The sequence below is a fragment of the Motacilla alba genome, chromosome 1A (assembly GCF_015832195.1).
Source record: "Motacilla alba alba isolate MOTALB_02 chromosome 1A, Motacilla_alba_V1.0_pri, whole genome shotgun sequence".
Taxonomy (NCBI): domain Eukaryota; kingdom Metazoa; phylum Chordata; class Aves; order Passeriformes; family Motacillidae; genus Motacilla; species Motacilla alba.
In genome coordinates, this window is record NC_052031.1 from 24,927,850 (window position 1) to 24,935,349 (window position 7,500).

The 7,500-nt window shown below is 35.4% G+C and overlaps 1 long non-coding RNA gene across 2 annotated transcripts in view; it reads right to left on the reverse strand.

The window, feature by feature from the left end:
- LOC119708822 overlaps positions 1-7,500 on the reverse strand; it is a 29,476-nt gene that overhangs the window by 16,611 nt on the left and 5,365 nt on the right. For both annotated transcript variants that reach the window (XR_005259229.1, XR_005259228.1), the window contains exon 2: positions 62-128. This is a non-coding gene — a long non-coding RNA (uncharacterized LOC119708822). The remainder of the gene's footprint in view (positions 1-61; positions 129-7,500) is intronic.

Here is a 7,500-nt window from a genome sequence, read left to right on the forward strand (position 1 = left end):
GGGATTTTTTATACAGGATATCTTACTATAAAAATCATATGACTGAGTTTATAGCACTTACCTAAGAGCCTGATGTCATCTTCTCAATTCATTAATACAGAAATCAGGACTGCACTAAAGAGTCTGTGCTAAAGGAACAAATCCAAGATCAACTTGTGAGAATAGAATTAGAAAGATTAAGAAAGTAATATGATTTTTCTTCTTAAATAGGAGTAATTTCAAAGCAGCTGTTAACACTTTCATGTCTGAAACTTCCTTACTGGCACAAGGGAGAACTAAAGGAATCAGACAGATTCAAGACAATTTAATGTAGCTGTAAGTCTGACACTGCTGCTGATACAATTTAATTGAGTACTAATTAGGAATAAGAAGGCTAGTTATTTTGTCAACTGCACATGTGTTAGTTCCAGTCATTTTTAATCCAATGTAACAAAGATAAAGAGTCTAACTTTGTTTAGTTAATAACATTAGGCCAGAAGGATCACCTAGTCATTTCATGTTACCCAATACATTGCTAATATAAATAATGTTTAATTACAGTGACTACTTACTCCCATGAAATGACCAATTAGAACATTTGCTGATTCTACATCTTGACTGTTAGAGACATTTCCACAGGCTTTCTGTGTGTTGTATTCATAAATTCTACCCCAGCTGGTAGGGAGCATAAGAGCAGAATATGAGAGGAAAAAGTTTTTAAGCAGCACAAAGGACATTTAAATTCTGAGACAGAGTTTCCATGCAAAAATATATCAAATTAAAATATACTTTTTAGTATTCCCTAGGAGTATGTAATATTGCACATTTATATGCTATTCTTTCTGAATCCAGCAGATCATATGGTGTGTTCAAGACTCATATGATAAAGAAGGCATGTGTTAGCATTTTACTATTTAGACCAACAAATAGAGAGTGATTTGAATTCACTTACAAAGCTGATTTATTGTCCATAACCTGTACCTGGTATGAATTATGCCAGAGTAGTCTCTTATTTATTTTTGCTACTTTACTGATGAGTCAATAACTGTCCCCTGAAATATTAGTCCAGCATGTACCAATGTTTTGTAAAGTAGCAAAATCTGGCAATGATATTGACAGCATGTGTAAACTCAAATTCAAATCAAAATAGAAAAATACTATACATGAGAACAAACTCTTCCTTGTCTAAAGAAAAATTGCTGACACTGTGAAAATTGCTTTTTAATGATTAAATTATTATCTCTTAAGTAATCATCCTGAAAATTTTGCTAGTTATGTTAAAGTAAATAACAGTACATCAGTGTGTGCATTGCCAAATCTAATTAATGCAAAGTATTAGAAATGCTGGAAACAATGAGACACAGTTATCTAGACAACTTATGTAAAGGAAATTAATTTACAAGGATTGCAATCAATGCATATATCACAGCCAAATAAAAATTGGATACTGAAAAAGTATCTGGAAGTATTGGTGTTGTCAATTGCTCTGCAAGTGTCTAAAATGCCTGGCTGCCACACATGTCAGTGCAAAGACTCAATCCTTCTCTTACTTCAGTCAGTTCAAAAGTTGCCACTCAGTGTCAGGTGCTTTTCTTATTCTTCTTAGGCAATGCCCTAAACAATATTTATCTATTTACATGATTTTTTTTCCTTTGAATAAAAGGCAGCATGATAATCTGCATGTCTGACCACAAGAATTTGAGAGAATTAAAATGTAGCTTAAAACCCACATCATGTAAATAATTACAATTTGCTAAAAGATGAGCCAAAAATTAACAAATGTTCTCCTAAATTAATTGGTGTACACTGAATGTGTGCTACATTGTCTTGTGCAGGATATTTTAAAATGAAATATATTATAAACTTTGTGTTATTGCAATTAGATTAATTAAAGAAAGTAATTAAAAGACTCCTACTTTTTTTTCTAGAAAAAAAGAAGAGCTAGAAATTATTAAACTATCTGGAAAAGAATCAAAGCTTTTATATAGAAAACAATTCCTTGAGCTGAATTTCAATAAATCAATAAGATGGTTATTTTTCAATAGGTAATAATTGTCTTTATATAAACTGAAAATATTGTTTGGGATGATTAATATACAATGCCACATAATGCATTTGGGAGTGTCAATGCATAATTCTTAGTTCTAATGTTATTATGTAATTGAGAGAACATGTTCATTTGCCCTAATAACTACTAAGATGCACTTAATAAAATGAAATGTAATAATACTTGTAATTTAATCTATTCATGGAAGTAATTTTAAAAGTCTAGCATTCTCCTTAATGTGGATAGCATTCATAATTTATAAAGTGTTGTGATGCAGAATTGACAATGCCATTGTTTTTTACACTTTGAGATGAATCTGCAGGCTTCATTATCTGCATACCAACCTCAGGATTATCAAGGGCAAACAAAAGATAATTAACACCAGAAACTGGCAAATGCAGGAGATACTGAGTGAGGTTTTTCATTTAATGTAGAACCTTTGAAAACTGGGAAATGGAATAACAGTTCAAAATCTTTTTTTCCCCTTTGCAGAAAACTATTCCACTATGTTTTGTTTCCTACATTTTAAATATCATGTTTTTTGCTATAAAATTATATTTGCATGTTCAGCCTTAGATACATTCAGTAAATGAATGTGTTCAGATGGGTATTTTTTCCAAAGTACTAAGTGTTCATTTTCTGTGGTGTTTTTTTCATTTGGAACAGTAGATGGGTAATTATGGTATACATTTTCAAATTCTTTAGTTTTACTTCCCCACAGCAAATCTGTAAATAAATCACTTAACTTCTCCTTGCCTCATTGTGTCATTCTCTAAGGATAAAAACTTCTACTACAAAAATCTGATTAATGAATAAGATATATTCTTATGTTAATAGCTTGTAGGAAAAAAATATGTGAGACTGCCTTGGGCATTTTTATATGTACTCAAAGCAGAACAGTAAAGGTTTACTAAATGCTGATATAGATCCTAGAGAGAATATTTCAGTCCGTAAGAATCAGTGACATGTTTCTTTTCAGTTTTTTGAACAAGAAGTCCTGACTGTGATTCTGCATTGCACTCAAAAATATTTGCCATGTAACTAATAATTTCAGAAATTAACCATTGAAGATCCTTCACAAAGATAATCTTTTGAATGCAAGGTAAAGAAACATTATATGGTTAGACTCTAATCTGAGAATGAACACATTTCTACAAAAGGTCTAGGAAAATTCATTTTACAAATGGAAATGCAGGACAGCGACATTCAGAGTTTTACACAACTTACAGATTTTGATGACAGTCTAACTCCCCACGCGTTGCTTACGTAAGTTCTTATTACAGGGGAATGTGCTTATTAACCTAAGAGCTATCCATGAAAGATTCAAACATTTGTGTTTAAAGACCTTGATGTACTACCATACCTTCACTTTTTGCAATTCAGAACTGGAAATGCCTTTTAAGTAACTAATTTAAAATGAAATAAAATCAGTAGGAGCTTGTTTTCCACGCAGCACCGTGGGCTGAGAGCACTCTATACAGGGATGATTGCTACACTCCAAGATTCAAGCTGCAGGATAACTTGATGAGTGAGTCTTGTTCTCTTCCAGAAGGTCTGATGCCAGTTATATTGAAGGTTCCTTAATTATCAGGGCTGTCCCTTATTCCTTCTTATCAAACCTCTCGGTCCCTATTCATCCTGGACAGTGAAGGCACCAGAAGGTGCATGGCACAGGGAAAGCTGTATGAGCACACTGGCCCCCCAGAGACAGGAAGAGGCTGAGGCTGAGGCCAAGAGCTTTCTCCACATCCTTGGATATCCAGACAAGTATTAAAGTGCCTGAAATCACAGCAACTGCGTGGTTGATCAGTTCAAATGAGTGAGCAGCATGCCCTTGAGATCAGCAGGGCATGTGGTACCCTGGGGTGTGTCAAGAACTGCATTCTTGCCAGCTGGAAAAGAGAGGCTGTCTCACTAGGCTCAGCCTCACCTCAAGTGCTCTGCACTGCTTTGGACACTGTAATACATTATAATGTACCCAAAGGAGGGCAAAAAAGATGCCAAAGGGACTAGAGGGCATGACTTATGAGGAGCAGGTGAGGATATTTTATTTATTCATCTCAGAGAAGAGGAGGGCGCAGAGTGATCTCATTGCTGTCTACAACCTCCTCATGACGGGGAGCAGAGAGGGACGAATTGATTGCTTTTTTCTGGGGTCCAGTGATGGAATGCATTAAAGCTACATAAGGGGAAATTTAAAGTGGATATTATGAAAAAGTTCTTCACTGAGAGGGTGGTCAAAGACTGGAACAAGCTCTTGAAGAGCTTGGTCATGGTCCGAAGGCTCCAGTTGGTGTTCAAAAAGTGTTTGAATGATGCTCAGCTTCATGGTTTATATTTTTTTATATGTTTTAACTTTTAGGTTGCCCTTTGTGGAGGCAGGATTTTGGAAGCAATGATCCTCATGGGTGCCTCCCAGCTCTAGGAATCTGTGATTCTATGTACTGGGACTCTCAGGCACTGAGCTGTCATTCTTTGACTAGTTATCGTTCTAGTTTCTAGATTCTTCTGAAAAATAGAGCTCCAGACTTTTCCTATGCTCAGCGGAAGCTTTGAAATGTAGGACAAATGAAGAATCAAGATGCTAAAACTCCTAAGTGCTATACTGATCTAAAAATATTTTTGTTAAAATTCCTTTTTTTTGAGGACATTGGCTTCAGTTCTGCAAATATTTGTATAAAAGGTTTTTAACCTATAGTCTTTAAATAAAATATACAATGGCTGGAAAAGAGACCATGTCCCTTTGAACTAATAGAGACTATCAGTTCACTCGCATCAATTTATTTATTTAAAAGCCCTCATCCTTTCATTGACTTTATCTTCTATTTAACTCCTCCTGAAGGAAAATGAGGTATATCTTCTACTATCTGGAGATTAGTGTAAATACATTTTATGGAGTATGATACCTTTTTTAATTAAACACAGGAAAACACAATCAAAGCAGGTGCATCTTGATTACCAGGTGACACATTAAGAACCACATCATGCCAATGGGGTAGTGGGCAGCAGTGGGCTCTGTTACAATCACTGCTCCCCATGAACCCACCCCTGCCCCTTGAAGCAGGAGAGGCAGCCTCTGCTTATAAAGTCCAGAGGACATACAGAGTAGATAAATGTAGACCTCCATTACAGAGATTTCCTGTAACTTCTGTCTTTCGTGCTTTATCCTTCCAAATTATACTAGGAATACCAGTAATAAAAAAACCCAATAAAATAATAGTAATAACAATAATAAATGGAACTTGTTTGCTAATCTTCACATTTATTATGAGGCTTCTTTTGAAAAGTTTTCTCTGGACCTATCCTCCACAATTTTCCAAACATCTTTTTAGTATCTGTGGTATTCATAGTTTTATTTTAAGAGATTATTATAGGCCAGGATTTTCAGAAGTCTGTAGTAAATAACAAGAAATAATGCTTAGCAGCTGGAGTGAGTCAAAGCAGCGTACACTCTTCTTATTTATATATTTTTATATTTTACACTATATTTAACATCATATCATTTTTATGTAGTTGTATTTTCTACACATTTAGTTTACCGGGATATATGTTTTGAAAATGTATGTGGTACTTTCTGGAATGGTGCAGTAGTTACAAGATGCAACAATATCTGGACCTCTGTGCAAAACTGCCACCTGTGTTAATGGGTGAATTTGTGAAGAAGTGAGAACTACAAGTAATTATATAATAATATGCTGATATGGAAGATGTATTAACAGCAGAACACTAACAAAATAGTGTTAGTGCACATGTGTACATATGCATGTGAAAAAATCAGAAATTGTTTGTCAAAATTTGGAAAGCTAAATTTAGAATACTAGATTAGAGTTGAGATTACTAGTTTTGTTTTGCCTGATCACCTTTCTAAGAGAATACAAAACTGCTTTTTCTGCCCCTGAGTCCCTGCCATTTAAGGTAACTTTCCAGTTTGGTGAACTGATTGAGCCATATATTAAGTTTCACATGCTATGATTTCTGTTATAATTTGGAGTTGGTTACATTCATTTCTGCAAATACCCAGATACTAAAGAATTAGAATACACATGCAGGAAGGACTTCTATGCATCTTACTATGACAGTTCCATATCTATATTCCCCGTATGAATGAAAATTTCAGAGTGACAGAGCTTCACCAGGACTAAAAGAGCTTCCACTAAGAGGGTGCCCATGGAAAGAACAACTTTTAGCTGGTATATGAGGAATGATGAGCTCCTTATAGGTCTATAACTCTAGCAATTTTTTGAGAATTCTTGGAAAAAGGCAGAGAAGTTTTGAGAAGATTGGCAATAAATCCTTAAATTTAAAATTAACTTCAAGTGTATCAAAAGGAACAGATGTATCATACACTGGATGCAGGTTGATTTTTCTCCCTCACAGGTATATTTATGAAAGCACATTCACCACAAAATGTGCACCCCCAAACTTACTGCCTGAGGTTGAAATAATAGTAGGTGATAACTCTTCCAAATAACCCCTGCCTTTGTGCTACATTTAAACACAGTGGTCACCCTCCAGCATTAAACCAATAAGGAATTTTCTATTTCAAGTTGTGCTAGATATAGTAAGGAAGCACCAAATCTTAACATTACCCCCTAAAATTCAACTTCTGTTTACAGTGATTAGAAGAATGATGAATAGAGTGTCAAAGTCTTTCAGCACCTCAGTCCAATCTAACACCTGCAGAATCCCAACAATATGGAAATTATTAGAGGTTTTATGCCATTGTGCCCTCACGATGCTATGATTGCTTTCTTGGCTGGACAGTTGCTCTGTGCTATCTTGTGGCTGCTTAAGAAACCCTTCAGAGTCTCCTTTCTGTCTTCAGTTTTGAGATCCTTCTTAGAACACCTCTGTAGTGTGGGGTCAGCTCCAATATTTGGTCCTCCTCGTGTTGCAATTAACAACTGGTGAGAATCAGAAAGGAAGAGGTACTTTTTCTTTTATTATCCTGGATAATATTATGCTTCTGGTTCTTTAGTGGTAGGACTTACTGCTTGAATAATTGCAACATGTGCCAGATTTCCAAGACTGCCTACCTAACGGCCATAACTGCCAAATATATGCAGAAACTGCAGGAGCAAAGAAGTGGGTAGGTAATCTGCCTGTGTGTGCAATTACAGTAGCAGTTGTTCATACACTTTGCATGAATGTAGTTTTATGTATGCAATTATGGAAATCAAAGCCTAAGCTTGTACTGACAAACGTAGATACTTCCCTATCTGAAAGTAATGCCAGCTCTACACTCCACTTCCAACTGACTGAAGAGCTTTGAAACCTCTTTTGCTACATTGATTCTTCTAGCTGTCCATGCACACTGTGTCTTATAATATTATTCAATTGATCTACTCTTGCAGGGGCCAAAGTGGATCTCTGGAGAGAGGGAGAATAATTGTCCACATTTATCAGTCATGTCAGATAAATGTCTATAACTCAGGGCAAACTCTTGTGAGTAGAACCGGAGAAAGGAGTAATCT